General features: G+C 38.6%; 1 protein-coding gene and 1 pseudogene across 3 annotated transcripts in view; one reads left to right on the top strand and one right to left on the bottom strand.

Annotated features, from left to right (window-relative positions):
- Positions 1-26048, bottom strand: part of RBMS2 (RNA binding motif single stranded interacting protein 2) — a 61648-nt gene that overhangs the window by 34258 nt on the left and 1342 nt on the right. The window lies entirely within an intron of this gene.
- Positions 697-26024, top strand: LOC137202683 (RNA-binding protein 7 pseudogene; annotated as a pseudogene).

The raw sequence follows: 26048 nt of genomic DNA, 5'->3' as shown, positions 1-26048 counted from the left end.
ACTACACACCTGAAGAAAGTAACCTAACCAAAGAATATGGAAGGTATATATGCCTAGTCTATTTTCAGATCAAAATAAAATGTATACATGCAACCACCTAGCATTACGTTAGGTATATAAAGTTTAATCCTTATTCTAGCCTGCCTTTTTTTGGTCACGCCACAGGGCATGTGGGATCTTAGTTCCCCAACCAGGGATCGAACCCGCATCCCCTCCACTGGAAGCGTGGAGTCTTTAACCACTGGACCGCCAGGGAAGTCCCTCTAGTCTGCTTTTTACAAGTCACAAAGAACTGCAGATATAATTTTTCAAAGTCTGATATAATATACATAAAATACATCCAGAAAGATTCACAAGAAACGGTTAATAATGTTGGCCGCTAAAAAGATGAACTAGGTATATGAAAGATGGAGTGAAAACAGACTTTTTGAACCTTTTATATTTTATACCAAGTCCACACATCTATTATCTATTTAAAAACAAAAGAAAAAGTTTCAAGGTCCAACATACTAATTTTTTAAAACTAGGATAGAATGTTAAAACACTTGAGTCCATACAGCCTGACTCCTGGACCCATGCTCTCATAGTTCCTAACATACTCTGAATCTCAAAAAAGACAGTGATCTGAACAGAACTAGTCCTTGGCAAAGTGTTAACCTAGTTTATCAAACTCATGGTCTTAAACTACAATTGGGAATGGGGCAGAAGTCGGAGGTAAGGGGTGGAGGTGAGGACTGATTGCCAAAGTAAGAACTGAATACCAAAAGCCAACTATAAACAAAGTGATAAGGTCTCCAAAAGAGGAAGAGAAAGTTCTGTAAGTTCTATCTAATTCCTGGATAGTAATGTGGAAGGTTATGTAAGAATTTTTGCAAGGTCCAGTACCCATAGCCACATAAAGATATACTATTTATATAATAGCTACAGTATACTTAATCCATAAATAATATAGAAAAGAGGGAATCCCTGTTCTTTTAGGCTGATATATTAAAACAAAACAGCGATTTTTCTTTCTCCTTATTACAAAAAGTTTTGACAACTTACAGAGCAGAATCTCAGGTTCCTACTTACCTCTGGTATCCTTTGGAGGTGAAATTGGAAGAAAATTTAGAATGAGAATAAGAGACTTATAGCTTAGAGGCAACCCTCTACTACCCCTTCACTTCTTTCCCTTTCTCTAGTCTCCATCCTCTCTCTTGCTCTTTTCCATTCTTCCTCCATTTTTTCCCTTCTTCTCTATCTTTGCTTAGGCTTACTCCTGACAGTTGCATTCAGTGATATCCTTAAGTAATAATTAGCCTGGCTGTGGTATTAAAGTTGTTCATATCTTAACCGATTAAAAAAAAAAAAAAAAGACAGTCCTGGTTCAGAGGATGAGAAGCAAAGTTTAATAAGAATAACTTTTTTTACTATTAATTATGGAAAACATACAAAGGCAAAAGAAGAGTATGATGAATCCCTACACATTTATCACTTAGCTTTAACAATTATTCATGGACAAACTTGCTTCGTTTGTAACTCCACCTATTTCCTTACCTCCCATATTATTTCAAAGCAAATAAATAATTTCATTACAAAATATTTCAGCATGTAGCTCTGAAAAATCTCTTTAAAAAAATATAAACCCAAACAACGCTATATCATCTAAAAATTAATAATTCCTTAATTTTATAAAATAGAGTTAAAATTTCCAATTGTCTTATATATGTCAGAATTGTTTTGTTTTGTTTTACAGTTTATTTGAATTTTTTTTTTTTTTTTTGGCCACACTGTGCGGCTTGTGGGATCTTAGTTCCCTGACCAGGGATTGAACCCAGGCCCTTGGCAGTGAAAGCATGGAGTGCTAACCACTGGACCTCCAGGGAATTCGCCAGTTTATTTGTTTGAAATAGGATCCAAGTAAGGTCCATATACTGTCACTGGTTGCTGACACATCTTTTAATCGACAAGTTCCCTATCCATTCCTATTTCTTGCAGTTTTCTTTAAGAACTTTTAAAATTTATTTATTTAGGCTGTGCTGGATCTTCCTTGCACTGCACAGGCTCTCTAGTTACAGCACACGGGCTCTAGAGCTCATGGGCTCAGTAGTTGAGGCGAGCGGGCTTAGTTGTGGTATGTGGGATCTCAGTTCCCCGACCAGGGATTGAACCCAGGCCCCCTGCATTGGGAGTGCGGAGTTTTAACCACTGGACCACAAGGGTAGTCCCCTATTTCTTGCAATTTATTGTGAAGGAAATTCTTATGTTTGTACCAGCATAAAAATTAACCCATTCAAAAACCATTTAATTAGAGTTACCATATGATCCAGCAATCCCACTGCTGGGCATATATCCAGAGAAAACTAATTCAAAACGATATTGGCAGGGGGCTTCCCTGGTGGCACACTGGTTAAGAATCTGTCTGCCAATGCAGGGGACACGGGTTCGAGCCCTGGTCCAGGAAGATCCCACATGCCGCAGAGCAACTAAGCCCGTGCGCCACAACTACTGAGCCCACGTGCCACAACTACTGAAGCCCACGCTCCTAGAGTCTGTGCTCCACAACAAAAGAAGCCACCACAATGAGAAGCCCACGCACCACAATGAAGAGTAGCCCCCACTCACTGCAACTAGAGAAAGCCCGCGCGCAGCAATGAAGACCCAACACAGCCAAAAATAAATAAATAAATATTTTAAACAATGGTTTAGATGGCAAATTTTATTTAAAAAAAAGATATAGGGGACTTCTCTGGCAGTCCAGTGGTTAAGACTCCGCGCTCCCAATGCAGGGGGCACAGGTTTGATCACTTGTTGGGGAATTAAGATTCTGCATGCCATGCAGCGTGGCCAAAAAAAAAAAAGATATATGCACCCCAATGTTCACAGCAGAACTATTTACAATAGCCAAGACACGGAAGCAACCTAAATGTCCATCAACACATGAATGGATAAAGAAGATTCAGTATATAAATGTATAATGGAATATTATTCAGCCATAAAACAGAATGAAACAATGCCATTTGCAACCATCTGGATGGACCTGGAGATTGTCACACTAAGTGAAGTAAGCCAGACAGAGAAAGACAAATATCATATGATATCACTGATAAGTGGAATCTAAAAAAATGATACAAATGAACTTATTTACAAAACAGAAATGGACTCAGAGACATAGAAAACAAACTTATGGTTATCAAAGGGGAAAGGGGGTGGGGGAGGGATAAATTAGGAGTCTGTGATTAACAGATACATGCTACTATACATAAAATAAATCACACTACTATATATAAAATAAAACAATAAGGACTTACTGTATAGCACAGGGAACTATATTCAGTATCATGTTATAACCTATAATGGTAAAGAATCTGAAAAAGAATACATATATATGTATAACTGAATCACTGTGCTGTACCCCTGAAACTAACACAACATTACTAGTCAACTATATGTCAATAAAAAGTTGTTTGTTTTTGAAAAAAAATTTATTAAGTAGGTACTATTTGGAGAATAGAAAAAAGAATCTATAACTGAACAATTACTTATTGTATCTAATATGTAGCATGTGGAGATGCTATGAAGAAATGCAAAATGAGAGAAAAGGTTGGCCTTCAAAAGGCACAAGATGGAATGCAAAAACAGAACAATGACATAAAAACATAAAATCAAAACAAAACTTCCTAGTAACAACATAGCTTCTCTAGTGACTATTGATGTTAATCTCAATAGTCAACTGACCTTTTATTTTATTATCTTTTTCTCAGGCGAAGGGAAGGGAAAATAACAAATGTTGGCTATTTACCACATTCCAGGCCCCATAGGATTTTGTTATCTAATATAATCATTACAAAGAAGATAATGAGGGCTTCCCTGGTGGCACAGTGGTTAAGAATCCACCTGCCAATGCAGGGGACACGGGTTCAAGCCCTGGTCCAGGAAGATCCCACATGCCGCGGAGCAACTGAGCCCATGTGCCACAACTACTGAGCCTGCACTCTAGAGCTGGCAAGTCACAACTACTGAGCTCACGCGCCTAGAGCCCGTGCTCCACAACAAGAGCAGCCACTGCAATGAGAAGCCCGCGCACCACAACAAAGAGTAGCCCCCACTTGCCACAACTAGAGAAAGCCCGCACACAGCAACGAAGACCCAATGCAGCCAAAAATTTAAAAATTAAAATAAATAAATAAAAGAGACAGTAGAAGAGAAATTTAGAAAGTAGGAAGGTGGAGGTTTGTTTAAAAAAAATGATAATGAGATAATGGGATAGGTATAATTTCCATTTTCTTTTCTTTTCTCTTTTTTTTTTGTCCACACTGCACGGCTTGTGGGATCTTAGTTCCCTGACCAGGGATCAAACTCAGGCCAACGGCAGTGAAAGTGCCACTGAGCCCTAACCACTGGACTGACCACCAGGGAATTCCCTCCGTTTTCATTTTTACTGATATGGAAATTAAGGTACAGAGGAGTTCTTTCTTTCCCAAGTTTACATAATTAATAAGTAGTAGAATCTTATTTTTGACTGAGGATCATCTGGTTCCCAAGTCCGCATCCTTTCCATTGCTGTTTGTCTAAACACAGGAACAGCAATGGCTTTCACGAACTATAAGCAAGGTCAACAATTAGCTCCAATTATTTTTTTAAGAGATCAATTTCTAAAATGTGTTCAAATCAACAGTCTAAAATGACACCAGAAAACAGGTAAAGAGGGACTTCCCTGGTCGTCCAGTGGTTAAGACTCTGCGCTTCCACTGCAGGGGGCGTGAGTTCCATCCCTGGTCAGGGAACTAAGATCCCACAGGACACTCAGTGTGGTCAAAAAGAAAAAAAACAAAAAAACAGATAAAGAAACTTAGCTTATCATTTTACCTCAATAATCAAAATATCTACTAGATTTAAGTACTGTTCTGATATGTGAAAATGGAACTAAACTGAGGAATCTGATCATCATCTTCCCTGGAGAAAACACTTACTGCCCACTCCACTGCTCCCTTCAGTGTAGAGGGACAGACATCAGCATATCGCTCCTGCTGTGCAGGCAGCTCTAGAAGCAGCAGCACAGCTGTGTCCTCTTTCGCTCTGGGGGTTCAACTGCCTGAAGGGAGCACACACTCAGCTTTGCTACCTTACACACTGGTGAGGTTTCACAGGGGTTGCCCCACAGGGGAAGTCTGTAGTTTCTCTTTGGTTTGGTTTTGATCACTGCTTGCACCTAGATGGAGAAATCTGTCTAATTCTGGCAGTAGTAGGAAATCCAGTGGCCCAGAGATACAAGCTACCTTCTTGAATATTAGTGTTATCAGTAATAAAGTTGTTGTTTTTATTTCCATTTGTCAATTTTCTTCTTATTTCTCAACTGGAGTGGAGGAAGAAGGATGCTTCACTTTGAAACCCGCAAACCCCAGCAGTCTTTAAGGGCTAGGCAAGTATTTCCTCTGGTAGTTGAAATGGAGGCCAGGGTAAAATGTTAGTGTGCCTGGCCCTACCAGTTTACAAATCCTGTAATTGTAAAATAATGATTTAGTAATAATTCAATTTGGGACAACAAAGAAAATCATTTTCATTTATAATGTAAGACCTTTATTTCACAAATGAGGAAAAATCAGATTCAGTTTTGATATAAGCACTCAGTTATTCACTATTCATTTAGCAATTGAGTAGGCAATGAATCAGTGTTTACTAAATGTTTTTTCAAAAGTATATTTCTTGACTATAGAGCCCATTAACTAGCAGAAAGGGGTTAAAACACAAGGGCTCAAAAATGAAAGACTATAGTTTAATTCTAGTGTTGCCATGTACTAGTCTGTGACTTTGGGTAAGTTGCTTAACCTTACCTGCAAAATGCAGACAGTAACAGCACCTATGTAATAGGATTAGTGTGGGGATTGAAATAAATACATATAAAGCTCTTATAGTGCCTGAAATATAAAAGGAGCTCACATCCATTCATTCAATAAATACTTAATGCCCGATTTAGAGTACCAGGCACTATGTCTGACAGCAAGGACACAATGCCAAGCTAAAGATGGTCTAAGACAAAGACTAGAGATGGTCATGGTTCTAACAGAATTCAGCGTTTAGTAGAGATATAGCCATTAATCAAATAATCACAAAGTAATTGTATAATTACCCAGTGTGATAAATGGGCTAGGAAAAAAAAAGAACAGAAGGCTGTGACCTACTTTAGTTAGTATAGTCAGAAAGGTGACATTTAAGTGAGACTTCAAGGAGAAGCAGAGACTAGCCACTCAGAGAATGAAATAAAGGATCATTCCAGAAAGAGAAAAGGGCAAAAGACACAAAGTGAGATTTTCAACTGAATCTGAAAGAAACAGAAGGCCAGTGAAGCTGGAGTGTAATGAAGGATGGAAGGGTAGGCAGAGACTTCCAGGCTGTGTTAAAGTACTTGGCTTTCATTCAACACAATAGACAGTCAGTGAATGATTTTATGCAAGAGAGAAGTTATAAGATCTGATCTATGTTTTGAAAATATTACTCTGGCTACTATGGGAAGAATAAATAAGAGTGAGGCAGGGGGTGAAATGGCAAGCTCAATTAGGAGGCCACTGTAATAGTCCAAACAAGAGACAATATAGTCTATAATTGGAGAGATGGCTGTAAAGGTGGAGAGAAATGGAAAGATCTGAGGTGTAGTTTATAGGTAGAATCAAAGGACTTGCTTATAAATTAGATGCAGGAAAGTATAGTGTCTAGCTTGAGTAACTGGCTGGATGATGGTATCATTCACTAATGCTGTAGAGATGGAGGGGAGAGCCAATTTGAGGACTGCAAAGCAATCATTACATTTTGAATATGTTAATTTTAATAACCTGTGAGATTTCTAGGAAAAAAATATCAATTCAGCAGTTGGATACACAGAGGAGAAGTCTGGTCTAGCAATTATCTGTAAATCTGTTAGCATAGTAATAAGTGAAATCTAGGAATAAAGTATATTTAGAAAGAAGGCAAGAAAGCCTGAAGAAATATAAACACTCAGAATTTGAGTGGAGTAACTGACAAGGAGGTCAAAAGAGGAGGGCAAAAGGGCAAGACCCAAGAAGGTTGTTACCAGAGACAACAAAAGACAAGAGTTTCAAGAAATGGGGAATAGTCAACTCCAGCAATGCCACTAAGAGGTTATGTAAGATAAAAACTAAAAAACAAACAAACAAAACACTAGTTGGATTGGGCAACTTAAAAGTACTATGGACTAGAGCAAGCAGAAGAAAGAATCAGTGAGCCTGAAGAGAGATCATTTGAATTTATCCAGCCAGAAGGAAAACAAAAAAACAAGCAAACAAACAAAAACCAGAATGAAAGGGAATGAAGAAAGCCTATGGGACTTACGGGGCATAATAACAGAAACAAGCTACGAACTACTGGAGCTGCAGAAGGAGAGAGAGAGAAAGGGGTAGAAAGCTTATTCAAAGAAATAACGGCTGAAAACTTCCCAAATGTGGGGAGAGATGTGGACATCCAAGTTCATTAAGCTAATAGCTCACTCCAAAGTTTCAATCCAAAATGACCTTCTCCAAGATGCATTATAGTAAAATCATCTAAAATCAAAGACAAATTAAAAGTCAGTTTGAAAAAAAAAAATGTCTCTCATACAACAGAGCCTCCATAAGGCTATAAGCAGATTTCTCAGCAGAAATCCTGCAGGCCAGGAGAGAATGGGATGATATATTCAAAATGCTGAAAGAAAAAAAATGCAAAACAAGAATACTTTACCCAGCAAAGTTGTCCTTCAGAAGTGAAGGTAAGATAAAGACTTTCCCTAACAAAATCTGAGAGAGTTCACCACCACTTGACCTGCCTTAACAAGAAATGCTGAAGAGTTCTTCAATCTGAAAAGAAAGGATGTTAACTAGTAACACAAAAACATATGAAAATATACAACATACTGGTAAAGGTAAACATACAGTCAGATTCAGAATACTCTAGTACTGTAATGTGGTGGTGTTAACCACTTAACTCTAGTATAAAGGTTAAAGGACAAAAGTATTAAAATAGCTATAGCTACAATAATTTGTTAATGGACACACAATATAAAAAGATGTAAATTGTGACATGAAAAACATAAAATGGGGGTGGGGGTAAAAGGGTAGATTTTGTATGCAATCAAAGTTAAGTTGTTATCAGCTTAAAATAGACTGTTACATCTATAAGATGTTTCAAGTAAGCCTGAGGGTAACCACAAAACAAAAACCTATAACAGATACACATAAGATAAAGAGAAGGGAATCAAAGTATACCACTATCAGAAATCATCAATTCATAAAGCAAGACAGTAAGAGAGGAAGAAAGGAAGAAAGGAACTACAAGACAGCCAGAAAACAATGAACAAGATGGCAATAATAAGTCCTTACCTACTTATAATTACTTTAAATGTAAATGGATTAAATTCTCCAATCAAAAGGCAGAGAGTGGCTGAATGGATAAAAAACAAGGTCTAACGTTTATGCTGTTTGCAGAAGACTCATTTACTACAAGGACACACATAAGAACAAAGTGAAGGGTTGGAAAAAGATATTCCACACAAATGGAAACCAAAAGAAAGCAAGGATAACTATACTTATATCAGAAAAAAGAACTTTAAGTCAAAAACTGTAACAAGAGACGAAGAAAGTCATTATATAATGATAAGAAAGGGTCAATTCATCAAGGGGATGTTAACAGTTGTAAATGTGTATATACCCAACATCAGAGCACCTAAAATATTGAGCAAATATTAACAGATCTGATGGGAGAAACAGACAATACAGTAATAGCAGAGGATTTCGATACTCCACTTTCAATAATGAATGGATCACCCAGACAGAAAATCAATACAGAAACAATGGACTCGAACTATACTTTACATCAAATGGACCTAACAGACATATACAGAACCTTCCACCTAAAAACAACATAACAGGGCTTCCCTCGTGGTGCAGTGATTGAGAGTCCGCCTGCCAATGCAGGGGACACGGGTTCGTGCCCTGGTCTGGGAAGATCCCACATGCCGCGGAGCGGCTGGGCCTGTGAGTCATGGCCGCTGAGCCTGTGCGTCCAGAGCGTGTGCTCCGCAACGGGAGAGGCCTGTGTATCGCAAAAAATAATAATAAAAAAAAAATTAAAAAATAATAAAAAAAATAAAAACAACATAACACACCTTCTTCTCAAGTGCACCTGGAACATTCTCCAGGATAGAGCACATTAGGTCACAAAACAAGTCTCAGTAAATTTAAAAATACTGTAATCATACCAAGTATCTTTTCTGACCAAAATGATATAAACTAGAAATCAATAACAGAAGGAAAACTGGAAAATTCACAAATATGTGGAAATTAAACAACACATTCCTGAACAACCAATGGGTCAAAGATAAAATCAAAAAATATCTTGAAACAAACAAAAATGGACACACAACATACCAAAACTTATGGCATGCAGCAAAAATAGAGCACAGAGGGAAGTCTAGAGTGATAACTGCCTACATTAAGAAGAAGAAAAAGAAAAAGATCTCAAATAAACAACCTCAAGGAACTGGACAAAGGATAAATTAAGCCCAAAGTTAGCAGAAAGAAGGAGATAACAAAGATCAGAGCAGAAATAAATGAAATCCGGAATAGATAAACAATGGAAAACTGTTAGTTTTTTTTTAAAAGATTAAATTGACAAACCTTTAGCTAGATTTACCAAGAAAAAAAGAGAGAGGACTCAAAGAAATAAAACTAAAAATGAAAGAGGAGACATTGCAACTGATACCACAGAAACACAAAGGATCATACGACACTGCTATGGACAATCATATGCCACCAAATTGGACAACCTAGAAGAAATGAATAAATTCCTAGAAACATACAATCTACCAAGTCTTAATAATAAAAATACAGAAAATCTGAACAGACTAATAAGTAAGGAGACTGATAATCTCCAGGACTAGATGGCTTCACATGTGAATTCTATCAAATATTTAAAGAAGAATTAACACCAATTCTTCTCAAACTCTTCCAAAAAATTGGAGGAGGGAACACTTCCAAACTCATTTAACAAGACCAGCATTACCCTGATACCAAAGCCAGATGATGACATTAAAATAAAACAAGAGATCAACATCCATGATGAACATAAGTGCAAAAATTCTCAAAAAAATACTAGCAAAACAAATTCAACAGCACATTAAAAGCATCATACACCATGATCAAGTGAGACTTATCCCTGAGATGCAAGGATGGTTCAATATACACAAATCAATAAATGTGATATAGCACATTAACAGAACAACAAAAATCATGATAATCCCAATAGATGCAGAAAAGGCAACTGACAAAATTCAACATCGTTTCATGATAAAAACACTCAATAAATTGGGTACAGAAGGAACATACCTCAACATAATAAAGGCCATATATGACACGCCCACAGCTTATATCATATTCAACAGTGAAAGTCTGAAAGCTTTTCCTTTAAGATCAAGAACAAGAAAAGGGTGAACATTCTGACCACTCCTATTCAACATAATACTAGAAGTCCTAGCCAGAGCAATTAGGCAAGAAAAAGAAATAACGGCATCCAAATCAGAAAGGAAGAAGTAAAATTGTCTGTTTGCTGATGACATGATTTTGTATACAGAAAATTCTAAAGACTCCATCAAAAAAGTGTGAGGCCTAATAAACAAGTTCCATAAAGTTTCAGGATACACGGACTTCCCTGGTGGCACAGTGGTTAAGAATCTGCCTGCCAGTGCAGGAGACACGGGTTCAAGCCCTGGTCCAGGAAGATCGCACATGCCGCAGAGCAACTAAGCCCGTGTGCCACAACTACTGAGCCTGTGCTCTAGAGCCCATGAGCCACAACTACTGAAGCCCATGCACCTAGAGCCCGTGCTCTGCAACAAGAGGAGCCACTGCAATGAGAAGCCTGTGCACCTCAATGAAGAGTAGCCCCTGCTCGCCACACTAGAGAAAGCACATGTGCAGCAACAAATACCCAATGCAGCCAAAAATAAAATTTTAAAAAAAGTTTCAGGATACAAAATCGAACATACAGGGCTTCCCTGGTGGCGCAGTGGTTGAGAGTCCACCTGCCGGTGCGGGGGACACAGGTTCACGCCCCGGTCTGGGAAGATCCCACATGCCGCGGAGCGGCTAGGCCCGTGAGCCATGGCCACTGAGCTTACGCGTACGGAGCCTGTGCTCCGCAACAGGAGAGGCCACAACAGTGAGAGGCCCGCGTACCACACACACACACAAAAATCGAACATACAAAAATCAGTTCCATTTCTATACACCAACAATGAAATCAGTTTTATTTCTATACACAAACTATCTGAAAGAGAAATAAAGAAAATCCATTTACAATAGCATCAAAAATAAAATAGGAATAAAGTAAACAAGGAGGTGATAGATCTGTACATTGAAAACTACAAAATACTGCTGAAAGAAATGGAAGGAGACACAAGTAAATGAAAAACAATGTTGTGGGTTTTTTTTTTGTTGTTGTTGTGGGTTTTTTACAGAAATAAAAAGTTCCATCCTAAAACTCATTTGGAATCTCAATGTACCCTGAATAGCCAAATCTTGAACAAGAAGAACAAAGCTGGAAGTCTCAAATTTTCTCATTTCAAAAATTATTACAAAGCTATAGTAATCAAAACAGTGTGGTACTGGCATAAAGACAGACATACTAACCAATGGGACACAGTAGAGAGCCAGAAGTAAACCCTTGCACATATGGTCAAATGATTTGACAAGGGTGCCAAGACCACTCAATGAGAAAAGAACAGCCTTTCCAACAAATAGTATTGGAAAAACTGGATATCTACCTGCAAAAGAATGAAATTGGACCCTTACCTTACACTGTAAGGGTAAAAAATTATCCTTATACAAAAATTAACTCAAAATGGATCAAAGACCTAAACATCTTGGAAGAAAACATAGGGGAAAAACTTCATGAGATTGGATTTGGCAATTTCTTGGATATGACACCAAAAGCACAGGTAACAAAAGAAAAAAACGGATAAATTGGACTATATCCATATTTAAAACTTCCATGCTTCAAAGGACACAATCAACAGAGTAAAAAGGCAGCCTACAGAATGTAAGAAAATATTTGCGAGCCAAAGCAAATCACACTCTCTTTGTGGGCAACCTTGAAACAAAGTCACAGAGGAGCTCCTTTTTGAGCTTTTTCACCAGGCTGGGCCAGTAATAAAAGTGAAAATTCCAAAAGATAAGGATGGTAAAGCAAAGCAGTTTGCGTTTGTGAATTTCGAACATAAAGTATCTGCTCCTTATGCCATGAATCTACTTTACGGAATCAAGCTTTTTGGAAGGCCCATCAAAATTCAGATTAGATTAGGAAGTAACCATGCCTCACAGGAGGTCAGTTTGTCATATCCCCAGCATCATGTTGGAAATTCAAGCCCTACTTCCACATCTCCTAGTAGGTAGGAAAGGAGCTAAAATGACTCGATCAGCACAGATAATTCAAAGATCTTTCTCTTCTTCAGAAAATTTTCAGAGACAAGCAGTGATGAACAGTGTTTTGAGACAGATGTCACATGGAGGGAAATTTGGTTCTCCATATCTGGATCAATCAGGATTTTCCCCATCAGTTCGGTCATATAATCATACTTTTAAAAAAAAATTTTTATTTATTTTTGTCTGCATTGGGTCTTCATTGCTATGCACGGGCTTTCTCTAGTTGTGGTGAGTGGGGGCTACTCTTCCTTGTGGTGCACGTGCTTCTCATTGCAGTGGCTCCTCTTGTTGCACAGCATAGGCTCTAGGCGCACGGGATTTAGTAGTTGTGGCACGAGGGCTCAGTAGTTGTGGCAGACGGGCTTAGTTGCTCTGTGGCATGTGGGATCTTCCCAGACCAGGGATTGAACCCGTGTCCCCTGTATTGGCAGGTGTATTCTTAACCACTGCGCCACCAGGGAAGTCCCCCACATAATCATACTTTTAACCAGTCTTCAAGCTCCCAGTGGCGCCAAGATACACATTATCACAGAGAAAAGTCAGAATTCTCATTCCTACATAGCAGATAGACATTATAGCCGTAAACAGTGTTACACCACTGATCATGGGTCTGACCATCATTACAGAGAAAACAGAGATGATTTCTTCTATGAAGATAGGAATCACGATGGCTGGAGCCATGACTATGATAACAGAAGAGACAGTGGTAGAGAAGGAAAATGGTGCTCATCTCGACACTAACAAGTGATAAAAGGATGTTTTCATAAGGTCATTCTAGGCCCTTTTTGTTAATTTGTCTGGGACTGTTTTCTTAAAAAACTGTATAGAACAGCTTTATAAGTCGCCACATTTCTTTATAAAAATTTTAAAACCTAACAGCAGTCCAATACAGAAACGAGAAGAATTGTGGTTCTAGTTTTATTACATTAATAACCTTTCACCTCAGGGTTTTAAGAGGAGGCAAGGGTTTTAAGCAAACGAAGGTGCCACAATTCCTAATCACTTTAGATAGTTGAGGAAGGGATGTATTATATGGATTAGCTGTATTATGGAGCAAATATTTTAATTATCTGTTATCTTTTTGTACTGCAAGAAGTTTCTTGTTAGTGAATCAGATTTTTGGTGTAATAGAAAACATTCAAGTTGATAGTCTGAAATGACTCAGTATTTTGTTAATAAATGAGAAAATGTAACTTCAGTGATTCATTTTACTAACATTTCAGAAAGCTGTTTGGTAAAGCTTCAGGATAAATCATATTATTTAACTTCTTAGAGAACTTAAGTGTAAGTTCTGTGACATAATCTTGAACTTTACCATAATTGAACATGCAAGTATATATCTACATGTGCTATTTCATTATAAAATTTTAGAATTTGTTCATTAAATCATGTTTGATGTATGACTGAAGCCACTCAGTAAGTTAAATATCTCTAAATGTATTTTTTTACAGTAAAAATACAGTGTTAATGTAAATCCCCTTATTCTGGAAGAATAAAAATGTAAATGCATGGTCAGATAAAATGGTAAAATGTTTTACTAAAAGTATACTTTTTTGGGGAAAAAATGGTTCACAAAACCTTTAAATGCTGCCTCTATAACTCAAACTTCTAAAATTTTAACATGTTCAAAGTACCCAAGACAAGTGCACAAGGACACATTTTATTGTTGAAATTGTATAGGTTGCTTTTTGTTTTTATTTGAACATTTGAGAATTTAGTCTTAAACACTTTGATTTAAAAACTTTAAAACCTTGTTTAACAAAACTTTTATGTATCAAGATACTGTTTCCAGGACTTCCCTGGTGGCATGGTGATTAAGAATCCACCTGCCAATGCAGGGGACACGGGTTTGAGCCCTGGTCCGGGAAGATCCCACATGTCGCCGAGCAACTAAGCCCGTCTGCCACAACTAATGAGCCTGTGCTCTACAGCCCGTGAGCTACAACTACTAAGCCCGTGTGCCACAACTACTGAAGCCCACACGCCTAGAGCACATGCTCCACAACAAGAGAAGCCACTACAATAAGAAGCCTGCGCACTGCAACGAAGAGTAGACCCACTCACCACAACTAGAGAAAGCCCGCGTGCAACAACAAAGACCCAACACAGCCAAAACTAAAAATAATTAGTTAATTTTAAAAAACAGACGCTGTTTACTTTTCATTGTAGAACTTGTTTATAAAAATTCATTCCTAGGGACTTCCCTGGTGGCCCAGTAGTTAAGAATCTGCCTGCCAATGCAGTGGACACGGGTTCAAGCTCTGGTCCAGGAAGATCTCACATGCCACAGAGCAACTAAGCCAGTGCACCACAACAACTGAGCCTGCACTCTAGAGCCCGCGAGCCACAGCTACTGAGCTCACGTGCCACAACTACTGAAGCCTGCGTGCCTAGAGCCTGTGCTCTGCAATAAGACAAGCCACCTCAATGAGAAGCCTGCACGCCGCAACCAAGAATAGCCCCCGCTCGCCACAACTAGAGAATGCCGGCGCGCAGCAACGAAGACCCAAAGCAGCCAAAAATAAATAAATAAATAATTTTTAAAAAGATTAAAAAAAAATTCATTCCTTGAAAAAAAAAGAAAATACTTGCAAATCGTATACCTGATAAAGAGTTAATAGCCAAAATATATAAAGAACTCTACAACTCAGTAACAAAAAAACAAACAATCCCATTTTAAAAAATGGGCAAAGGACTTAAATTTTTTCCAAAGAAAATATACAAATGGCCAATAAGCACATGAAAAGATGCTCAACATCACTAATCATTAGACAAATGCAAATCAAAACCATAATGAAATACCCTGTCATACCCATTAGGATGGCTACCATCAAAAAAAAACAGAAAATAAGTGTTGGCAAGGATTTGGAGAAATCAGAACTTGTGCACTGTTGGTGGGAATGTAAAATGGTACAGCCGCTGAGGAAAACAATGTGGTAATTCCTCAAAAAATTAAAAATAGAATTACCATATGATCCAGCAATTCCACTTCTGGGAATATACCCAAAAGAATTGAAAGCAGAGTCTGAAGAGATATTTATACACCCATGTTCATAGCAACATTATTCACAACAGCCAAAAGATGGAAGCAACTCAAGTATCTCTCACAGATGAATGGATAAACAAAATGTGGTATATACATTCAATGCGGGAATTCCCTGGCAGTCCAGTGGTTAAGACTCGGGCTTTCACTGCCGTGGACCCCGGTTCAATCCCTGGTTGGGGAACTAAGATCCCATAAGACATGTGGTGTGGCCAAAAAAAAAAGAAGTAAATACATTCAATGTAATATTATTCAGCCTTAAAAAGCAAGGAAATTCTGGGGCTTCCCTGGTGGCGCAGTGGTTAAGAATCTGCCTGCCAATGTAGGGGACACGGGTTCGAGCCCTGGTCCGGGAAGATCCCACATGCCGCGGAGCAACTAAGCCTGTGTGCCACAACAACTGAGCCTGCGCTCTAGAGCCTGCAAGCCACAACTACTGAGCCCATGTGCCACAACTACTGAAGCCCACGAGCCTAGAGCCCGCGCTCCGCAACAAGAGAAGCCATCACAATGAGAAGCCCCGGCATTGCAAGAAAGAGTAGCCTCCGCTCACCACAACTAGAGAAAGCCCATGCACAGCAACGAAGATCCAATGCAGCCAAAAATAAATAAATAAAATAATAATTAAAGGAAAAAAAAGCAAGGAAATTCTGACATATGTTACAACATGGATGAACCTTGAGGACATTATGCTAAGTGATATAAGCCAATCACAAAAAGACAAATACTGTATGATTACACTTATATGAGGTACTTAGAGAATTAATAAAAACAGAACATAGAATAGTGTTTGCCAAAAGCTGCAGGGAGGGGAGAATGGGAAGTTGTTTAATGGTGTAGATTTTCAGTTTCACAAGATGAAAAGAGTTCTACTAGAGATTGGTTGCACAATGTAAACGTACTTAACACTATTATACTGTATACTTAAAAATGGAGGGCTTCCCTGGTGGCGCAGTGGTTGGGAGTCCGCCTGCCGATGCAGGGGACACGGGTTCGATCCCTGGTCCTGGAAGATCTCACATGACGTGGAGCAACTAAGCCCGTGCGCCACAACTACGGAGCCTGCGCTCTAGAGCCGGGAGCCACAGCTACTGAGCCTGCATGCCGCAACTACTGAAGCCCATGTGCCTAGAGCCCATGCTCTGCAACAAGAGAAGCCATCGCAATGAGAAGCCCGCGCACCGCAACGAAGGCCCAAAGCAGCCAAAAATAAATAAATTTATTTTTTAAAAAAACCCCAAATACTAAGTAAAAGAGAGTAAGATGTAATGAAGTAGAGATTCTATAGGTAGGAACTACTTTTCAAGAAGGTGGATTATAAAAGGGATCAGAAAAATGGGACAGTAACTGGCAGGAGACATGGGATCCAGCAGGGTTTCTATTTTCCATTAGATATGGGTGATATTTAAAGCTACGAGACTAGATAAAATTATGAAGGAAGAAGTGTAGATAGAAAAGAAACAAGGACTGAGTCCTGGGGATCTCCAAGGTTTAGAGATCAGGAAAATTGGGAGGAACCAGCAAAGGAGCCTGAAGAGGAAAGGCCACAGATACTAGAGGAACAGGAGGGTATGGTGGCCTGCAAACCAAATGAAGAAAGTGTTCCAAGGAATTGTGTGATCAAACGTGTCAAGTGTTGACAATAGATTAAAAGTAAGATGAGGGCTACGAACTGACCACTGAAGAACGTGAAAGTCACTGCAGACCTTCATAAGAGCAGTTTTGGTGGAGTGGTGGGAGTAAAAGCCTAACTGGATTAGGTTTAGGAGAAAATGAGAGGTATGACACTATCAACAAGTAGAGAGGATGTGAGTCTACAGTAAATTTTACACTGTTGATGGAAACAAATGTGGTATAGTTAGAAAGCAATTTAGCATTATCTCTTTTTTAATTAATTAATTTTTTTGGCCATGCTGTGCAGCATGCAGGATCTCAGTTCCCAACCAGGGATCCAACCCGTGCCCCCTAAAGTGGAAGTGCAGAGTCCTAACCACCAGTCCGCCAGGGAATTCCATAGCATTATCTCTTAAAAGTGAACATTCACATACCTATACTGCACAATACCACTCCTAGGTATAAACCCAAAAGAAATTCTTACACAAATGTACCACATAAATGATAATATTCTGAGCATCAATGTTAGGAATAGCAAAAACAAACCTGGATTAATCCAAAAGCTCATTGGCAGGAGAATGGATAAATTATGGTATATTCACAAAATGAAATATTATACAACATGAAAAAATGAATAAAACAGCTATATACAACATGAATTAATCATGAAGATGTAATACTGAATGGAAACAAACAGAAGACTGTTTGTCTAATTGCAATAAGACAATATAGTAGTGGTTGAGAGCATAGACTAGGAGCCAAACTATGTGGGTTCAAATCCCAGCTGGGCCGTTCACTAGCAATGTGATTATTAAACTCTGTGTAGTTCATTTTTTCTCATCTGTGAAACAGGGAAAATAATAATGAAATTGTCATAAGGATTAAATGATATATATAATTATACATAAAGTACTTAGAACAATGTAAACAAGCAAATTAAACATGACTTTAAACTGTTTTAAAAAAGCAATAGAATAATAAATATAAAATTTAAAAGAGTGGTTACCTCTAGAAGGGAGGGAGGGAGGGGATGGGATGGGGAGAAACTCCTGAATATATGCAATTTACAAGCAATGATTCTAGTTCTTGAGTTGGAAGATGGGTTTACAGGTGTTCCTCTTATTATTATGCTTTAGAGTTACATGTAACCTTTTGTATTATCAAACAATATATTAAAGATAATAAAAGAAAAAGTAATGGAAGGAAATAAATTGGAGACAGCAAGTATATAACTCTTGAATAAACAACACTTTCAGATAGTTTATATAAAGGGAAAAAGAGAAATTGGGCAGCAGGTGGAGGAAGAAATGGCATCAAGAAAAAGGGTTTTTTTTTGATAAAACAGTCTATTTACATACTGATATATGATTATAAATATTAACAAATATTACCAATCCTCAAAAATAACCCAATAAAGTATATCAGTACTTTAAGATGAAGAACTCAAGGTCAGAGAGCCTAAGAAACTTGGAACTAGGTCACACATCTAATAAGTGACAAAAGCCATATTTAAATTCAGATCTAACTCCAAATTTCACAACTTTATTTTATTTTAAAATTTTTATTAGAGTCTAGTTTACTTACAATGTTGTGTTAGGTTCAGGTGTACAGCAAAGTGAATCAGTTATACATATACATATATCCACTCTTTTTTAGATTCTTTTCCCATACAGGTCATTACACAGTATCGAGTAGAGTTCCCTGTGCTATACAGTAGGTCCTTATTAGTAATCTATTTTATATATAGTGGTGTGTATATGTCAATCCCAATCTTCCAATTTATCCCTCCCTCCCACCCCCTTCGAAATTTCACAATTTGTATAGAACAAAATGCTGCTTTTCTTTTCTTAATCTAATGCCTAACATTAGTTTAATTACATTTATTAGGATATATATTTTAAGTATCTACTAGATAGGCTTAAGATGCTATATCAGGTGTTTCAGAGGATAACAAACTGAACAACACTGTCTTTACCTTTACAGAGTTTACACTACAGCAATGAAGATAAGACAATCACCTAAATGATTCCAATACAATGCAAAATTATATAAATACCACATATGAAGTACAAAATATTATGGAGGCTAAGAAAAAAAGTCCCCTTTGGGGTTAGGAGGTAGAGGGATTAGGAGAAGCTTTATAGAAGAGGTAACATTTCAGCTGAACTTCTAAAGCGTAGTTAGGGTTTTGAAAGAGTTTTGACTGTGAGCTCTTGAATGGCCACCATCATGCCTTAGCCCCAGGTCCTAGCATTCTGGAGCTATTTAACGAATGTGGGCAGAGTGAACAAATGAACAGAAAGGCCATTCCAAAAGGAAGCAACAACAACAACAAAAGGATCAGAGGCTGAATACTACATGAGGCACAATGACAAAAGAATCAGAGAGTAGGAGGGATATGAATATGAACATATATATTTGGAAAGTAAGTATCAAGTTACTCATCATGATTCTTTTTACATTTTGGCTCCCATATCTCCCATCTTTAAGGAAATTTTCTCAACACTACCACCATCCTCTTTCAGGCTTTATCTCATTTCTCTGCTCCCTATCTTTTTAAAATAACAACTTTATGAGATATAATTTATATACCATGTAATTAACCCATTTAAAGTATAATTTCAATGGTATTTGGATCACAGAGTTGTGCAACTATCACCATAGTCAATTTTAGAACGTTTTCATGACCCCAGAAAGAAACCCAATACCCATTACCAGTCACTCCTCTTTTCCCCCCTAACCATCTCCTACTCCATCCCTAGGCAACTACTAATCTGCTTTCTGTCTCTCTGGATTTGCCTATTCTGGATATTTCATATAAATGGAAGCATCAAATACAGTTGACCCTTGACCAACACAGGTTTGAACTGCACAGGTCCACTTATATGTGGATTTTCTTCAATAGTAAATACTACACTACAGCAAGACCTGCTGTTGGTTGAATCCTAGGATGCAGAACCATGGATATAGAGGAGTCATGTATATATGGATGATCGACTATAGCTTACACATAGATTTTCCCAAGCCCCGCATTGTTCAAGAGTCAAATGTATGTGTTCTTTTGTGAGTGGCTTCTTTCACTACATAATGTTTTCAAGGTTCATCCATTTTGTAGAATGTATCAGTACTTTATTATTATTATTATTTTTTGGCTGTGTTGTGTCTTCATTGCTGCGCGAGCTTTCTCTAGTTGCGGCAAACAAGGGCTACTCTTCGTTGCTGTGCACAGGCTTCTCATTGCAGTGGCTTCTCCTGTTGCAGAGCCTGTAGGCTTCAGTAGTTGTGGCATGCGGGCTCAGTAGTTGTGGCGCACGGGCTTAGTTGCTCCACAGCATGTGGGATCTACTCGAACCCGTGTCCCCTGCATTGGCAGGCGGATTCTTAACCACTGTGCCACCAGGGAAGTCCCTCTATTACTTTTTATCACTGAATAAAATTCCAAAATTCCATTGTATGGGTATATATAATATTTTATTTATCCTTTCATCAGCTGATGGATATTTGGGTTGTTTCCACCTTTCGGCTATTATGAATAATGCTGCTATGAACAATGATGTACAGGCTCTTGTGTGGACATGTTTTAATTTCTCTTGGGTATATACCTAGGAGTGTGTTTAACCTTTTAAGGAACCGCCAAACTGTTTTTCAAAGCAGCTGCACCATTTTATATTCCCATCAGCAGTGTATAAGGGTCCAATTACACCACACATTATTATCTGTGTTTTTGATTACAGCCATCCTTGTGGGTGTGAAGTGGTATCTCACTGTGGTTTTGACTCCTTGATGGCTAATGATGCTGAACATCTTTTCATGGCTATTTGTAGATCTTCTCTGGAGAAATATCTATTCAGACCTTTTGCCCATTTTTTAAATTGGGTTCTGCTCTTCATCTTAATCAAAGTTCTTAAAAGATTAGTCTATATATACCATCTATACTTCCTTACCTTCTTTCACTCAACAACCCACTCCAACCCTGCTTTTGCTCCCCCGCTCTGAAATTGCATGTCAAAGTCACCAACCACCTCTACACTGACAAAATCAATGACTATTCATCAGCCTTCATCTTCCAGGATTAATTCTATGGTTTGCACATCTGCATTTTAATTCCAGCTGACTTTTTTTTTTTTTTTTTTGGCCGTACCACGTGGAATGTGGGATCTTAGTTCCCCGATCAGGGATCGAACCCACATCCCCTGCATTGGAAACACAGAGTCTTAACCACTGGACCACCAGGGAAGGCCCTGACTTCCTATTCTAATCTGTATTTTATTTTGTCCTGTTCTTTTCTATATTTTTCTGTTTTATTATATAGCATATTTTCTTATGGGATGAGAAATGTAAACTGACAACCAAAGGTTATATCCAGAGAACTGCAGGTAACACAACTGGCTAGAGCAGAGTCAATGTGATGAAATCATACAGGAGAGGTGGGGAAGATAAGGAAAGGCTGGATAAACAGTGGGTATTGGGCTAAGGATTTGGACTTTGTTTAGCAGGTAATACATAGCCATTAAAGGTTTGTATATAAGAAATGCTCAGCACTAAACTGCTGGAATGTTGGAAGATTATTCTGGTAGCAGGTATAAAATTACTTGGAGTCAAGGGGTAGGGAGTGGAGAAATAGGAGACAAGGAGATCATGCGGAATGTTTATTGCTGTGGTAATGAGGGCATAAGTTAGTGTAGTAGAGCTAAAAAAAAAAAAAAAAAGGAGGAATCAATGGAAAGACATTACTACTAAACTTTAACCAACTGAGTTAACTTTATTACTGATAACAGAACTATTAGCTGCCCCCAGTCAAGAGATGTTAGACTTTAAAAGTTCTACTAAATTTGATTTGATGGAAACTAGATGAAAATGTAGTAAACACAGAAAAATTCTCTCTCCCTGTTAGAAGTATAAACAATTCTAGTATTGCTTCCTACTTTCTTCTCTCCTGAGTAAATTCTTCCAAAAATTTCAGGTAACTCAAACTTCTTAAAGAGTGAAAGTCTGGCAGTGCCTACCAGTCACTTCTACTCTCATCATTGCCTCCACTCCCCACAACTCCCAGCCCCAATATGGTCTTCAATATGTTAAAATCAAGAAGAAATAGAAATTTATGCAAAATAGGTTGGGGAAGGCAAATTATCCCAAGTTAAACACAGTCCCTTTTCTTTTTTTCCAAAGGGAATGGTTGCTGATGCTCTGAGGAGTTAACTTATAATAACACATGCCAGGAAGATGATGTCAGGGAAGGCGTGGTTAGGTTCTTTACAAGTCTGAAATTCCTTTAGTCCCAAACACTTCCTCTTTCAATCTCACCTATACTCAAATCTCTCTACTTAGGCAACTCTTTCAAAAGCTGAAGGAAGTGTTGAGACCCTAGAACTCTGATCTTTTTTTTTTTTAAGAACAAAGAATAATTGAAGGCCATTAAAATAGATGTGTTTTTTTTCATGTACCATAATTTTGCAGAATCTCTCTTTGAAATCCACATTTTCCCCCTTCTGTGACTATTTTAATTCCAAAGAAAGGAAAGGATATTCAACACTACATCCTGAGAAAGAATGTGCCTTTATCAGGCATTATATATTTGCTGATTGTATGCCTATATTTACAACAGCCAAAAAAGAATAAGAAAACGATAATTGTCCTGGGCTCCTCAGTTAACAACTTCCCTGATAAAGTATACAAATATGTTTCAAAATAAAACAATCCTACTTATCTTTCTTGCCACATCGCAGGGCTTGCAGGATCTTAGTTCCCTGACCAGGGACTGAACCCCTGGCCATGGCAGTGAAAGCGCCGAGTCCTAACCACTGGACTGCCAGGGAAGTCCCCAGACAATCCTACTTTTTATCTTTATTATTATTATTATTTTTTTTTTGCGGTACGCGGGCCTCTCACTGTTGTGGCCTCTCCCGTTGCGGAGCACAGGCTCTGGACGCGCAGCCTCAGCGGCCATGGCTCATGGGCCTAGCCGCTCCACAGCATGTGGGATCTTCCCGGACCGGGGCACGAACCCGTGTCCTCTGCATTGGCAGGCGGACCCTCAACCACTGCACAACCAGGGAAGCCCCAATCCTACTTTTTAAAGACAAGCAGGACTTCCCTGGTGGTGCAGTAGTTAAGAATCTACCTGTCAATGCAGGGGACACGGGTTCAAGCCCTGGTCCGGAAAGGTCCCACATGCCGCAGAGCAACTAAACCCGTGTGCCACAACTACTGAGCCCACGTGCCACAACTATTTAAGCCCGCGGGCCTAGAGCCCGTGCTCCACAACAAGAGAAGTCACCTCAGTGAGAAGCTTGTGCATACAACCAAGAGTAGCCCCTGCTCTCTGCAACTAGAGAAAGCCTGCGCACAGCAACGAAGACCCAATGCAGACATAAATAAATAAATAAATAATAAGGACAAGTAAATAAAACTAATGAAGTCACAACAGTAATGTACAAATGTCTTTTCAAACTGAGCTCACTGGAAATTATTTTTATTCCACCAACCAGAAGTGATGACTACAGTAAATTATGATGTAAAAATGTTCCTTAAAGAAGGCAGATTTCTGCAAATCTATTATTTCCAGATTCTGGTATAACAAAATGATGGACAATAAAAGCACACATTTATGTGTACTTTTTCAGAAGTTAAGAATTTTGTTTTTTATTTCAGTTTTTTAAATGTTCCAGACAGGTCTAAGAACTTTTTTACATAGACTTGTCCTACTTGAGGAACTGAGCAAATAAGCCAATGTCAAAATTAAAACTTTACTTTGTCATAGAAAAAAGTCTGGTAGAATAGATAGAGCAAACTGCTACTAGTTATTTCCCTTAAGGAGTGGGATTTAGGTAAGGAACTTCAGGACATGAAGGGAAGACCTGACTTTTTATTTTATATGCCTCTTTATGCTTAAATTTTAAAAATAGACATGTCTTACATTTATTACTATAAACTAATAAGTTATTTTAAAAATTTAATTTTCAGTATAAAAATGGACAAATTACATGAGCAAATTCACTCGAAACATTCTTCCCAAAAAATGAATGAACACATTAGGCCATACATATAAACAAAAAGACAAAGAGCAGTGTAGTAATCAATTAGTTTAAATATACCCAACACCCACAAACCTATATATACACACAAGGAGTCATCGATATAGTCACAAAGTGATGTCATCATAGCAGTGACCTGTAAGAACTCAAAGAATACTTGACAAATACACTAGTAAGTATGTATCTACCCTTACCCCAGGTTTCCTAATGTGTTTCTCAAACCTTACAAGTTATCAGAAAGAGATATGAGATTTGAATCCCAGTCCGCAATCATACCTCTTGTCCCCTACACTATCCTAGATTTAGAAGCTAGTTAAATGTTTCCTATACCACAAGCGGGAAAGGGAGTGGAGAGCTAAGAAAAGAGAATATTTTAGATAGCATCAAATACATGAAGCCGCTAATAGGGAAAAAACCAATTTCTGGAATTCATTTTACTGTATTTTAATGGGTAACCTGATAGACTTGGAGGGAAAAAATTAGGAAGGAGATTTCATACAGTACTATACAAGATATGAAAAGAATAAAGACAGATTAGATATCTATCAAAATCATATTGATTTATGTGTGTGTGTGTGTCTGTACATATAAAATTGATAACAAATATGAACCCATATTTCTTAAGGATGTAACAGAATGAATACCACATAAACTAACACCCATAAGCTAACGCCCATAAACTAACACCCATAAACTAACACTAGGTGTTTTGGGTCTAAATACTTACCAATGCCTTGATCAGATACTTCGTTCACCTATAACAGTCTCCCTAGGTGTATAAGAAAGCATCAGGAATTCTTACCCACTGCCCAACAATCCATCAAATGAGCAAAAGATCCTTAAATGTCTAAGGCACCTTTTTTCTTCAAAGAACAGCTATAGGGCTTCCCTGGTGGCGCAGTGGTTGAGAGTCTGCCTGCCGATGCAGGGGACACGGGTTCGTGCCCCGGTCCGGGAAGATCCCACATGCCGCGGAGCGGCTGGGCCCATGAGCCATGGCCGCTGAGCCTGTGCGTCCGGAGCCTGTGCTCCGCAACGGGAGAGGCCACAACAGTGAGAGGCCCGCGTACCGCAAAAAAAAAAAAAAAAAAAAAAAGAACAGCTATAAAATCAAGAGACGGGGTAAATGGTCTTTCTGCTACAGCATACAGTTCCTCCTAATCAGCACGGTGTGCACTGAAATGCCAAGAAACTGCCCAAGATATTCCCTGGCAACTGTGGGGATGCCTGTACACCTCTCCCCAGACTGCCCCTGTGCCCAAGCATAGACTCCAGATATCTCTGCTGAGCCTGGCTATCTGCAGAGCAGAAAGGCCCAGCTCAGCAGCAGACCCCAAAGAATCACAGAACTTTCTGCCTTAATTCCCAAGGTACGTCTTCTCTTAAAACTCCTTCCCTACAGGCTGGGTGGGGTAGGGTCTTTATCAAAGCTAGAAGAGTAGACTCAGTCCTCAGATGAAGCTGTTGTGATTTCACTGACTGTATTCAGCTACCTGATAATGCTGGAGGAATGGTAGGAAGGAAGGTGGGCTGGGGGGAGAATGCAAACAGTTAATCAAAATGACAAAATAACCTTGGAGGTGGTAGGCTGGGGGCCAGGGTTTGAGGTGACATATTTTCCCTGTGAAAATTGGATACATCAGCAGGAAGTCAAACTAACTTCCTTTCACAAAGATACAAACTTGCAAAGCTTAATTTGTTTTTAATTCCACTGCCTTCAGGCCTCACATCAGGGACTATAAATTCCTAAAACTTCAGAACCAGGTGAGAAAAGATGCCAAAAAAAGTGATGGAAAAAGAGAGGCGGTGAGAGGAGAGGAATCCCGTTCCCCTCTTAAGGAGAATGTTAAAGCCAAGGGCACTCCCGATCCCCAGAAAAGGAAGTAGCTGGATTCCAAAAAAGCACTTTTC

The sequence above is a fragment of the Pseudorca crassidens genome, chromosome 11, assembly GCF_039906515.1.
Source record: "Pseudorca crassidens isolate mPseCra1 chromosome 11, mPseCra1.hap1, whole genome shotgun sequence".
NCBI classification, from domain to species: domain Eukaryota; kingdom Metazoa; phylum Chordata; class Mammalia; order Artiodactyla; family Delphinidae; genus Pseudorca; species Pseudorca crassidens.
This window is presented reverse-complemented; position numbering and strand designations above follow the sequence as displayed.